This window comes from Puma concolor, chromosome C2 (genome assembly GCF_028749965.1).
Source record: "Puma concolor isolate L17-30 chromosome C2, mPumCon1.1.hap2, whole genome shotgun sequence".
In the NCBI taxonomy this organism is placed as follows: Eukaryota; Metazoa; Chordata; class Mammalia; order Carnivora; family Felidae; genus Puma; species Puma concolor.
In genome coordinates, this window is record NC_141675.1 from 110,154,025 (window position 1) to 110,166,533 (window position 12,509).

Genomic DNA, 12,509 nt, shown 5'->3' on the forward strand with positions numbered 1-12,509 from the left:
CTAGGCAAGCAGGAACAAGAGGATCGAGATGTGAGTCAATATAAAGGGTGTGACAACTACATAGACACACTGTTCAGATACAGCAAGGAATATGCAACATAAGCTGAGAACATTGGATAGAAATGTGTGTTCATCAATGGAGTACTATGTGGCAATGAGAAAGAATGAAATATGGCCTTTTGTAGAGACATGGATGGAACTGGAGACTGTATGCTAAGTGAAATAAGTCATTCAGAGAAAGACAGATACCATGTGTTTTCACTCTTATGTGGATCCTGAGAAACTTAACAGGAATCCATGGGGGAGGGGAAGGAAAAAAAAAAGAGGTTAGAGTGGGAGAGAGCCAAAGCATAAGAGACTCTTAAAAAACTGAGAACAAACTGAGGGCTGATGGGGGGTGGGAGGGAGGGGAGGGTGGGTGATGGGTATTGAAGAGGGTATCTTTTGGGATGAGCACTGGGTGTTGTATGGAAACCAATTTGACAATAAATTTCATATATTTTAAAAAAAGAATAATAAAACTAATTGAACAGTAAAAAAAAATAAAAAGAAAAAAAAAAGAAACGTGTGTTCATGCAAGTTGGGAGGATAAAACCCAAAGGAAACTGAGTCCCTGAAAATAAAAAGAGCTCCAGAGCTTCAGTGGTTCTCAAAATAAGTCAAGGCAGACCTCTGACATGAGTATGTGGACATGGCATGAATACATTCTCAGAAGTTTGCTTAAGACCTATGGCATAGGTATTGTCCCTTCCCTTCTAGGGACATTTACTAATTCTCCAAAGCCTGCTTCTTGGTAAACTCCAGCAATCACCTGCATTACTTACAGTGAACTTAGAGATATACCATATTCTCAGGGTCTCCATGTATGACACTGTGTGTGTGTGTGTGTGTGTGTGTGTGTGTGTGCATGCACACGTGTGCTAATGTGTGCACACACGCATGTAAAGGTGGAGAGAGAAGCAGAGAAAGGTTGGGTAAATTGAAGACTGTCATTGTATGTAGCATTTTATCTTCCAGAATTTTTAATAATACATTAATTCTATTTATAAAAGTTAGCCTGTGTATTGATGGTTTTATGTCAATATTAATGACCAGGGCAACAAAACCATGCTTGAGGGTGGAGCCTGAAAGACTGAGATGAAATCACAGTGGGCACCACCACAGAAGCATTTCGGAAGGAAGAGAACTTCATTGTATTTCAATGGAGCGCTTATCTTATTTGCCTCTTCTAATTAAAGCACTGAGAAAGAAGAGCAATTTTTTCCCAAATTGCTGAGCCCTCATAACCAATAATGCCATGTTAATCATCATTTGGGAAGATGGAAAAGCATTTAAAATTCAGTGCTTTTTTTCCTAACTCAAATTTGTCTCTTTGTCCAATTTTGTCTTTATTTTTATATATACTGATATTTATCTTTGATATATTATGTCCTTCATTTAAAATAAAAATATTATGAGTTTTATCATTATTTCTAATGTGTTATTGACCAATAAGAGATTACTCAAGTTCACCTGCTTACAGCTGTTTTTTCTTTAGAATACATAGTGTATCACCAAAAAATGTTTAAAATAATAGATGTGTGAAAATGTAACAGAGAGGAGACCAAGCAAAATTTAGAAAAGGAAGAACTTATTTATTTAAAGGTGAAATATGAACAGAGATATGAAAAACAATTACTGAAGGGATAATATACATAAAGGTGCTATATTCTTTTAATTTAAAGCAAATAAATATACATTTAGTCATAGTGTATTCTGGAATGAAAAGAGGATATTATGAGAGAAACTGCAGCTAATACTATATGCTCCTTGTAAAGAAATTAGAGAGATTTTGAAATGAATACTAACATATATCCAGTCTGCGTAACAGAAACTGATCAGAATCCTGTATTTCTTGGAACTGTAGGCAAAGTCTCCAATAACACATTCAGAGAACAGAATTAAAAGGAAAATATTCCAGGAAAAGTAGATATGAACTTAATTCACACTAAATGTAAAGACAATAAATGAATGGAGTTATTACTTAAAGGAGTAATGAAGGCAGAAGCCCAACTGCAAGCAAGAGAAGGAGGAATTTTTTGTCAAGGCAAATTTACCTCCTTTGCCATTTTGCCCTGGGTGGCCCGGATGACCTGAAAAATTCAGGGACCTTGAGGAGCAATTTGGAATAGGGTGGACACAGTTGGCAATGATTGGATTTCTTAAATGCAAATAAGTAATATTATTTCTGCCCATCTATTTATTATTCACTATCACTTAACCATGACAAGAGTAAAATGCATTTCTGACATGAAAATGTACTTTGTTTACTTTACTTTTTAGTGAACACCTCTCGCTGTAAAGTTCCTAATAGGAAGTCTAGCAGAAGTAATTACTGACCTCAAACTCATAGCTATACTGAACTTGAATACACAGCAATCATATTTTTGTAAGCAATTTTAATGTCAAGAGAAATTTATGATGGCTTCCCAAAGCAATGTACATTAGAATTACCCCATGGGCACAAGGGTAAATTAGGTTGAACAAGGAAATCAGTGGAAAAATGGAATACAAGTAAATATGGAAAATATGACTTGTAAAAGTATTAATCTTCTTTTCCATGAAGCATGAAAATTGTTTTACTTGTTGGAATAATTGGCCAAGGAATTTGCAAGATGATAGATTTTATTTAAAACTAGTTTGAATTATATGGAATTTTGTAATAGTTCCCTTTTTGATGGTATACACAAGCAATAAAATCAATATAGGCCTTTATTTCTTTAGATAACCCCGATGAATTATTTCACTTGAGCCTCTTTGCTACAGAAGGCTTACATAGAATTAGCTAGCAACAGGTCACAGATTCTACCCAATCATTTTACCAATGGGTGTTGACTGGGATAATGACTGGGTTGCTGTATCCTTTAGAAAAAGTCTCCAAGAGATTACACCATGACAAGCATGTGTGAGATTAATAAAATTATTCTGATGTTTGACTATAAGCATAGTAATCTAGCCTAGCTGTGTACATACTCAATTCCAGCAGACAATCTCTTAGAAGGCACTAAAGATTCTGAGTTCTCTGCTAGCTGTGGGTTGTACAAATCTCGAGGATATTAGGAAACTCTTGATATTGAAGTTTATTGATAGTGTTTCTAATAGAAGATATGCCTCTTGACTGTAAAGGATAAATTAGGTTAGGCCACCAAAGAATAATGAAATAAATAGTGGTCCTCCAGTGACATCTAAGCCCCATTCAGATGAAATGTCTCACTGTCCCTGAGGAACTTGGAGGCAATATGGTTGGTAAGTAGATGAACACGGATAATTATATCAGTAAGTCTTCTGGCATTTAGAGTATTTGAAAAAATAATACCTATGTTTATTAAACTAGACAACTTCCTTTCCATCTTTAATCCCCAGCTTCCTTATTTGGAAATTTCAAGTAATGACAGAGCTATAATAATGCTTCAGAAGATTCCAATCAATGGTTGTTACACAAATATAACACAGATAGTGGCACAAAAGAAAAAAAACATTTAGGTAAAATTTTACTAGGGAATAAAAGCACAAATCTAAAGACTTAATAATATTAATAAGATATAGAACTAGTAGTTAATGAGAAAATGTCTGAAATGTATGTTTCCATGTTAGAATGAAATTTCCTTCACTTCTGATCTTGAGCCCAGGATCACAAGGATACATTAGGGTAGAAGGTTCATGGTAATGGAAAACTAAGTGGCATAAACTCATGTAACAGAGCCAAGGACAAAATCAGGATGATATATCACTCATCTGCTTCTCCAACTGCAAAAATAGAGGTCAATTAATCAGTCAACAAATATTATAATGACTACCCACTGTGTGTTCAGCAGTGCAAATTAGCAGATCAGTACCTGCTCTAATTTTAACTCATAGTCCATTGGGAGACCAACAAGATTCTTTTTCTATTGAATTTGGATGAATTTATATAGTTATACCTACGGGAAGAATGGAATCACAAATTCCCTTCTTCAGCCCATATCTGATGTAATTTACCCTATGTGTTGTCTCTTTCATTTGGAATCCCAGGGTTATACAGTGTGCCTTAATAACATATGGTTAGTACAAAGAGTACATCTATGTTTCAGTAATCTACCCAATAATGAAAAGTCCATTCATGGTCCAAAGATAAATCTAACACTGGACTGCAGTGTGGTGGTTTTTAGCTTTGCTGTGACAACTACTCTTCATTGTGAAAAGGAAAGAAAAACTTTTTTAAAAAATCTCTTGCTGAATTATAAAAGAGAATAATTCATTCCCAATTATTTCCTTTTTGAATATAGTGGCTTATGGAAAGAACAAAAAGTATGCACCTGGCTTACATTAGCTATTGATAAAGTTAAATGGATCCATTTCAAGGTAGATTTTCCCACGATACTGGTTAGGGACAATGTAAATCTTTCTAAGCTGTCACCAAGATTGTAAGATTGAAAAAGAAGAAAAATTACCCACAGCATGAAATAATATTTCTTAAAATGCAAATATTGAAACTAATTTCTAAGAAAGTTATGGAGACAAAGAAAAATGGAGAATATAGTGCTTTGTTAAACAAAAGCAAAAATTATCAGTCGGTTATTTGAATGGATATTGTTAATGCACAGAAATTAAGTCAGGTTAGGAAAAGAAAAAAATGTCTCATTTGCAGATTTAGAGCACACCTCAGTTAACTGAAATTCAGATTAAAGGAGAAAAGAATTTCAAAATTGACTTTATGACAAATGTTTAAATTTAACACCTCACCCTTCCTTGAGCTTCTTATTTACCTACATTTAAACCAGCCTTCTCCATCTGGAATAAAGCTGAGTACTGAGAGAATTTTTAGGAAATTCAAACCCAAAATACATTTTCCATTAGAAATATTTTGCCAGGGTGCCTGGGTAGCTCAGTTGGTTAAGCATCTAACTCTTGACTTCGGCCCAGGTCATGATCTTACCGTTAGTGGGTTGAGCCCCACATGGGGCCCTGTGCTGGCAGCACAGAGTCTTTTTGAGACTCTCTCCCTCTCTCTCCCTCTCTTGCTGCCCCTCCACTGCTCATACTCTCACTCTTTAAAAATAAATAAATACACATTAAAACACTTTTTTTAAAAAAGAAAAAAAAATTGGCAAAAATTAAGGACAAAGTAGGATTTTTTGACTACTACAAAATATAGAACTCAGCTTGGGTTAAACTTTGACCCAGGCTAAATCTAGAGAAATATAATAAAGTAGATAAATAAACTATACATCCAACTTGGCTAACTCTTTCACCATCTACAAGTCTTTATTCAAATCTCACCTTCACTGCAAGGTCAATGGTGACTACCCAATTTAATGCCATAATGTGCCCCCTCTCTGACATCTCAATCACTTTATCTGATGTTCTCCATTTTCTTTCTTCCATAGCATTTGAAAATTAAGACCATCTATATCCACAGAGCTCACCCATCAAAACTGAGACCTGACGCCCCAATATGAACATGACATACCACATTTTTACCCCAGAAGATAAAACTATAATCCAATAAACAGCTTCACTCTTTGCTTCAGGAAATGCAAACTGATTAAACCAGACAGTACTCATCTGGGTGATTATCTCTCCTATCAGGCAATAGACTGTTCACACTTATCAAACAAGAGTTTACTTTTCAAGAATCCTTCTACTGATGTTATTATATTACAAATTCTGTCTAATCCCAGTAAATTTCCCACCATGAAAGACACATCTTTCTTTTAAGTTTATTTATTTTGACAGGAGAGAGAGAGAAAGAAAGAGAGAGAGAGAGAATGCAAGTAGAATAGGTATAGAGAGAGAAAGAGAGAGAGAATCCCAAGCAGGCTCCATGCTGTCAGCACAGAGCCCAACATGGGGCTCAATCCCACGAACTGTGAGATCATGACCTGAGCCAAAATCATGAGTCAGACACTCAACTGACTGAGCCACCCAGGCACCCTGAAAGAGGCATCTTAAACCACTTGATTTCAGGCCCCAAACATGATAAACGCACTTTACAAATCTGCCACCTTTGAGACACTACCACACCTCTGTCAAGGTAGTGTTTGCCCTTACTACAATAGATCAAATAAATTTAATTTTGTTTACTCATCAGATTATTTGGTAGTCAAGGGTCAACACATTTATCACTTCAGACATACTGTACATTACTTACTTTTCACATTTATTGCTTATTTTAGGTCTCCTCCAACTAGAAAGTGTGTTCCATGAAGGCAGGTATTTTTGTCTGTTTTGTTGACTAACATTTTCCAAATATTGAGAACAGTGTCTGTAACTTAGAAGGTACTTGACAGATTTTTTTGTTGACTAAATGAATAAAAAAAATGTATAAATGAATGAATGATATATAGAACATTCCACCTAATAGCAGCAGAATTCTCATTCTTCTTAAGTATACACAGAATATGCTCCAGGATAGATCACATGTTACTTCACAAAAAAATCTCAACACATTTAAGAAGACTGAAATCAAACCAAGTAGTTTTTCCAACCACAATGGAATTAAACCAAAAATCAATAGCGGAAGCAAAACTGGAAAATTCACACATATGTGGAACTTAAACAATATGATCTTGAATAACAAATGACTAAAAGAAGAAGTCAAAAGAGACATTAGCAAATATCTTGAGACAAATAGAAACAAAAACACAACTTACCAAAACTTTTATGATATAGTAAAAGCAGTACTAAGAGGGAAATTTATAGTGATAAATGCCTACATTAAATATGAAGAAAGATCTCAAATAAACAATGTTATACCTCAAGGAACATAAAAAGAAGAACAAACTAAGCCATAAGTTATCAGAAGGAAAAAAATAAAGATTTGAGCAGAAATAAATAAAACAGAAAATAGAAAACAATGGAAATTTTTTGACCAAAGTAAGAGTTGGTCTTTTGAAAATATAAACAAAATTGAGAAGTCTTTAGCTGAACTTACTAAGAAAAAAAAAGAGAAAATTAAAATAAATAAAATCAGAAGTGAAAGAAGAGATTATAATTGATGCCACAGAAATAAAAAGGATCATAAAAGACTACTATGAAAAATTGTACTCCAAACTCAAGAATTTCAAGGATAATGTAGAAGAAATGGATAAATTCTTAGACATACAATCTACCAAGACTGAATCATGAAGAAACAGAAAGTCTGAACAGATCTATAACTAATACGGAGACTGAATCATTAATCAAAAACTCTCAACAAAGAAAAGCCCAGGACCAGATGGCTTCACTGCTGAATTCTATCAAACATTTAAAGAAGAACTGATGAGCATCTTTCTCAAACTCTTACAAAAAAAATTGAAGAGGAGGAGACACTTCTAAATTCATTTTATAAAGCCAACATTACCCTGCTACCAATGCCAGACAAAGATAAGACACCACAGAAAACTATAGGCCAATATCTCTGCTGAACACAGATGCAAAATCATTTCCAAATATACAAGGAACTTTTACAACTCGATAGCAAACAAACAAACAAAACAACCAAAAAAACTGACTTTTTTAAATGAACAAAGTCATTGAATAGACATTCCTCCAAAGACAGTTATATGAAAAGATATTCAACATCACTAATCACCAGGGAGATATAAATCAAAACCACAATGAGATACCACCTCACATCTGTCAAGATAATCAAAAAGACAATTAAGTGTTAGTAAGGATGTGAAGAAATCAGAACCCTTGCATGCTATTGGTCAGAATGCAAAATGGTGCCACCATTATGGAAATAGTATGGACATCTCTTCACAAATCAAAAATAGAACTATCACATGATCCAGCAATCCCACTTCTGGGTATTTATCCAAAAATATTAAAATCAGTATCTCAAAGAGATATTAGTGTCCCCATGTACATTGCAGCATTATTCACAGTAGTCAAGACGTGAAATCAACCTAAATGTCCATCAACAGGGGAGGCTGGGTGGCTCAGTGGATTAGGCATCTGACTTGGGCTCAGGTCATGATCTCGTGGTTTGTGGGCTCAAGCCCTGTGTTGGACTATGTGGTGACAGCTCAGAGTCTGAAGCCTGATTCAGATTCTCTCTCTCTCTCTCTCTCTCTCTCTCTCTGCCCATCCCCTGCTCATGCTCTCTCTCTCAAAAATAAATAAACATTAAAAAAATTAATAAAGAAATAAATGTCTATCAACAGATGAATGCAAAGAAATATGGTATTTTTGTACAATGGAAGATTATCCACCCTCAAAAAAATAAGGAAATTCTGCAATATGTGACAACACGGATGAACCTTGAGCATATATGCTAAGTGAAATTAGCCATTTACAGAAGGACAAATACTGAATGATTCCATTTATATGAGGTATCTAGAATTGTTAAACTCATAGTAACAGAGAGTAAAATTGTGGTTACCAGGAGCTGGGGGAGAGGGAAAACTAGGGAGTTAGTTGTTTTTCAATGGTATAAAGTTTCAGTTATGCAAGGTGAATGAGCCTAGAGATCTGTTGTGCAACATTAGCCTATAGTTAATAATGTATTGTACACTTAAAGGTTTACTAAGTAGATCTTGTGTTGTGCTCTGACCACAAGAAAATTAAATTTGGTTAATTTAATTTAGTTAGAATTTAGTTAAATTTAATTTGACTTAATTTAATTTAAAAAAAGAATGAAGAGATTGCCCACCTACTGCACTGTGCTTAGGGAAATGTGCAAAATACATAGAAGATACTGCCCTTGCCTTGTAAAACTTACAATCTATTTATAATAGCAACTTGGACAGTGCTTAATGGGCACTATGTACTATTCTAAATATATTAACATCATTAAAATGTATCAAATATTAAATATATGAAATATATGAAATAATCTAAAATTTGCAACAACTGTATAAATAGGGTGATGTTAAATAAAAACATTTATTAACAGGTACAACATGGGCACTGACTTGTGAGGACAGATAGGGCACATAGTGTTGGGACAGCATCCTAGAGGCCCTCAACTGAGTAGAATCACAGGGAAGAGCAAAGCTGCACTGAGAAGGAGAGGCATCCTGGGGGCCTGAGTCTTTAGCTATTTATCAATCAATGTGAAGCATTTCAGTGTTCTGACAAATTTGCACAGGTATATATTAGCTCACGAGATTGGTCATATTATCATCCTCATTTCATAGACAAAGAAATGAAAGCCCAGAGAGCTGAGTGAGTTGCATACAGCCATCGAATGGGGGAGGCAATATGTGAATTTAGACAGTCTGACACTAGATCATGTTCTAACTGCTGTACTATACTGCCGTATATTTACAAAGAAAATAATTAGCTTTAAAAACAATGAATAGCTAGCCAGCAACTAATGGATTGCAGGCACCTTTCAAGACAAGATGTAGAGGGAGTGAAGCACAACTGAAGTAGAATCTCAGCAAAGTTAGTGGTTCTAGCAAGAAGTACTACAAGTCAGGAAAAACTGTGACTAAGAAGATGAAGATTTGTCTTCAATAAACCAAAGGTGAAAATGCACTATTTGCACATATTATCTGAATAATTGCTCCAATTTCCCATTATGTTGTATCAAAACAGTGGTTTGGAAACAAGAATTTGTAAAGTTTCCAGTAACATCCCCAGGGATGTGGCAGCAGTGGTTCCAACTGCACTTTGGCCAACTCTCTTTTCATTTTGGAAGTAGATGATTAACCATGATTGGCGGCTATTGCTAATGACAACAGGAAAACTGTATCATTCATGCCAGGAATTCTCCTAAATGCACAGTGGAGGAAAGCAGATAAAGCCCTTCTTCCCTCATTTTCTCCATTCCCTACTCTGCCTCTACAGTGGCACTCTTTCTGGAGCTGTGTCCAACTACCTGGTATTGGTTTACCATAGCACACAGCCCAGGATTTGTGTTCCAGGTTCTTGTAAACAATGCTCACCTGAAATGGATCAGCATCACCATTCGGAAATAAAATGTGTCCATTGCTTTCCATTGCTGGGTTGACCTTTCATCATAGTTAAAACAGTGATTTGGGTTTACCATATCTCCCTTCAAACCATTTTAGGGTGATGATTGGCTTAAGACGCTAATGACTCTGCATTTCTTTCAACTGAAAGAGATAATTAAAAAAAAAAAAAAAACATAGACATGATTTCTTATTAGTTCCATGACATTTTTAACAGAATATCATTATAGCCCAAAGTTTAAAAGATTGTATTAGTTAGTATTTGTGTTTCTCAAATAGTAATACAAAAATCAGATGACTGATAATTTCAATAAAATGAGCAATGTGATCAACATTTAATAAACTAGAAAACAATACCAACTGGAGCTGAGAAACTAAATCCCATAACGCCAGCTTTCATTTCAAATGATCTCCAGGTGGCTGCTAGCCAATTCGCCACATGAGAAAAGCCTGACACTTTTTGGAAAACAGACTCCAACTATTTAAAAAAAAAAAAAAAAAAAAGGAACACTCGGTAGAGAATAGACAATGTTGTGCTAAAAAAGCTATGTTATTTTGCCAGAAAAAAATTCAATCTGTGTGCAAAATACCTCTTCCCATGTCTTTTGATCTGATGTAGCACTTGTCCAAATGGATGGGCTCCCTAAAGGGAAAACCCATTTCAAACATTGAGGAGCTCTAACAAATGCAGAGCACTCAACCTCAGGCTTAAATATCCCAAATGGTCTCTTGCTGGTAACATGAGAACAAAATCAGTGTTTCACTCAGAAAACAGCTTTCCTGGCTTTTCTCTTCTGTTCCATTTGTGCATTGATATGAAGATCAGAGTCGAGGACTTGAATGTGATTTAGAATCTCGATGCAAACAATGAGACATTAAACACTTTCTGGTCCTCTAAAATCTGTATTCAGGCTCCTCTCTTTTCAGGGTATAATCACAATCCCATCAGTATTCGAGGGATTTGTGCACACAGACTGCCTCTGTCAAAATTCTAGCAAGTTAATGCATTCAAACATAGCTTGGTTGTGCAAATTATTGCCTTAAAAGGAGGATGTAACTTGGTATTTTGACATATGTTGTTTTATACAGAACACAGTATCTTTTTTTCTTCCTTTGAGTCTTTTAGTTTTAACTTAGGCACTTGAAGATTTGGAAAATGAAATTAAACTTTAAAAATTTAAGGAAAAAACAAGCATAATGATCTAAAGTCACAAAGAAAGGAAGGCAGAGACCAAAATCACCATCATACTTTGATCATGCAAAAGGAGTGAAGACTTTAATCTTGAATCACAAAGACTTTGGACTTCCTGTCTTTTCAAACTGATAAATAATGTTGCAAGCATTTATTCATTTCCTGAGATTTAACAACATGTATTGCTTTCTTTCGTCACTTTGCCAATTTACTCAAAGCAAATTACTACTTCAAGCTTTTCATAAATCCTATAACCTCTATATGCTTAGTTTCCTCATGGGTAAAATGGGAATAATGATGCTTAGTTTGTGGGGTTGGTATAAGGGTTAGAAATAATATATGAAAATCACCTAATAGTACCTGGAACATAATGGAGGCCGTCACTATTATTATTACCCAAAAGTTATATCTGGACATGTAAATTGGAATAAAACACTGAGGCAGTTTTCATACTAATTCAAACATAACACATTTTCTTACAGATTCAAGATAATTGAGGTGAATGTTGGAACATTTATTTGAATTATCAAGATACATAAATCATTTCAATTTCCCACTTTACATGTCCAGATATGGCTTTTGTACATAGCTCCAGAGCCATACAGAGATTTTTGAAACTTCACCCATTACTGAAAGCCCTCAGCATTGTTTAACCAACTATGATACACAGCTGCCAAAAGACTGCAGGACAAGCTCCATTTATTAGTAGGGTGGGTTACTCAGATATCAAAAACCAAGAAAACGAATCCAATGTATGGTCCGACAACTATCCCTCATATAATTTAAATCAGTAAATCTAAAATTTGCCTGAATGTGGAGTAACAGAACAATGGGCCATGTTCAGAAAACATCTTTGTTTGAGTTCCTGTATTATAAATTTCTAGGGCATCCTAAAAAATTTTGCAGGGACAAAATAAAATCTGTAAAATAAAGACAAAAATAATTTTTTCTACCTAAAATTTATATCTTTCCTGTGTTTTGGTCTCTTAGAACAATCTTAATTAATGACAGTTGTTCAGGGAAAAGGGAAATGTAGTAAAACCTGCTCTTTAAAAAAGGGTGGAAGGTTTGAAAAAAATATATAATTGCCTTTTAACTGTAGGTATTCTTATCAAGTTGTTTACCAGCTATAAAATACTGTGCATATATGAAAGGTTACTGAATAAAATTTGGGATCTGAAAATTACAAGCTCTACACCCTAAAAATAATATCAGAGCAGCAGCATGATGTTAGAGAATTTTCACTGAACCAAAATTAGAAGGAATGTTTGGACTCGGGCTCCTAATAAGGCACTAAGCAATCCTGAGGACCTCATATATTCTTATCGACAAAATGAGCGGATCAGACCAAATTGGACTCCCCTTGACACAACTATAACAGTTTATGTCTCCTTCAC

The 12,509-nt window shown here is 34.8% G+C and overlaps 1 protein-coding gene across 1 annotated transcript in view; it reads right to left on the minus strand.

The window, feature by feature from the left end:
• The window catches only part of ZPLD1 (zona pellucida like domain containing 1), a 139,236-nt gene extending 129,175 nt beyond the window's left edge, over window positions 1–10,061 (minus strand). The window contains exon 1 of the mRNA XM_086675545.1: window positions 9,894–10,061. The gene's annotated coding sequence lies outside the window, so the exon portion shown is untranslated. The remainder of the gene's footprint in view (window positions 1–9,893) is intronic.
• Between the last annotated feature and the right edge of the window lie 2,448 nt (window positions 10,062–12,509).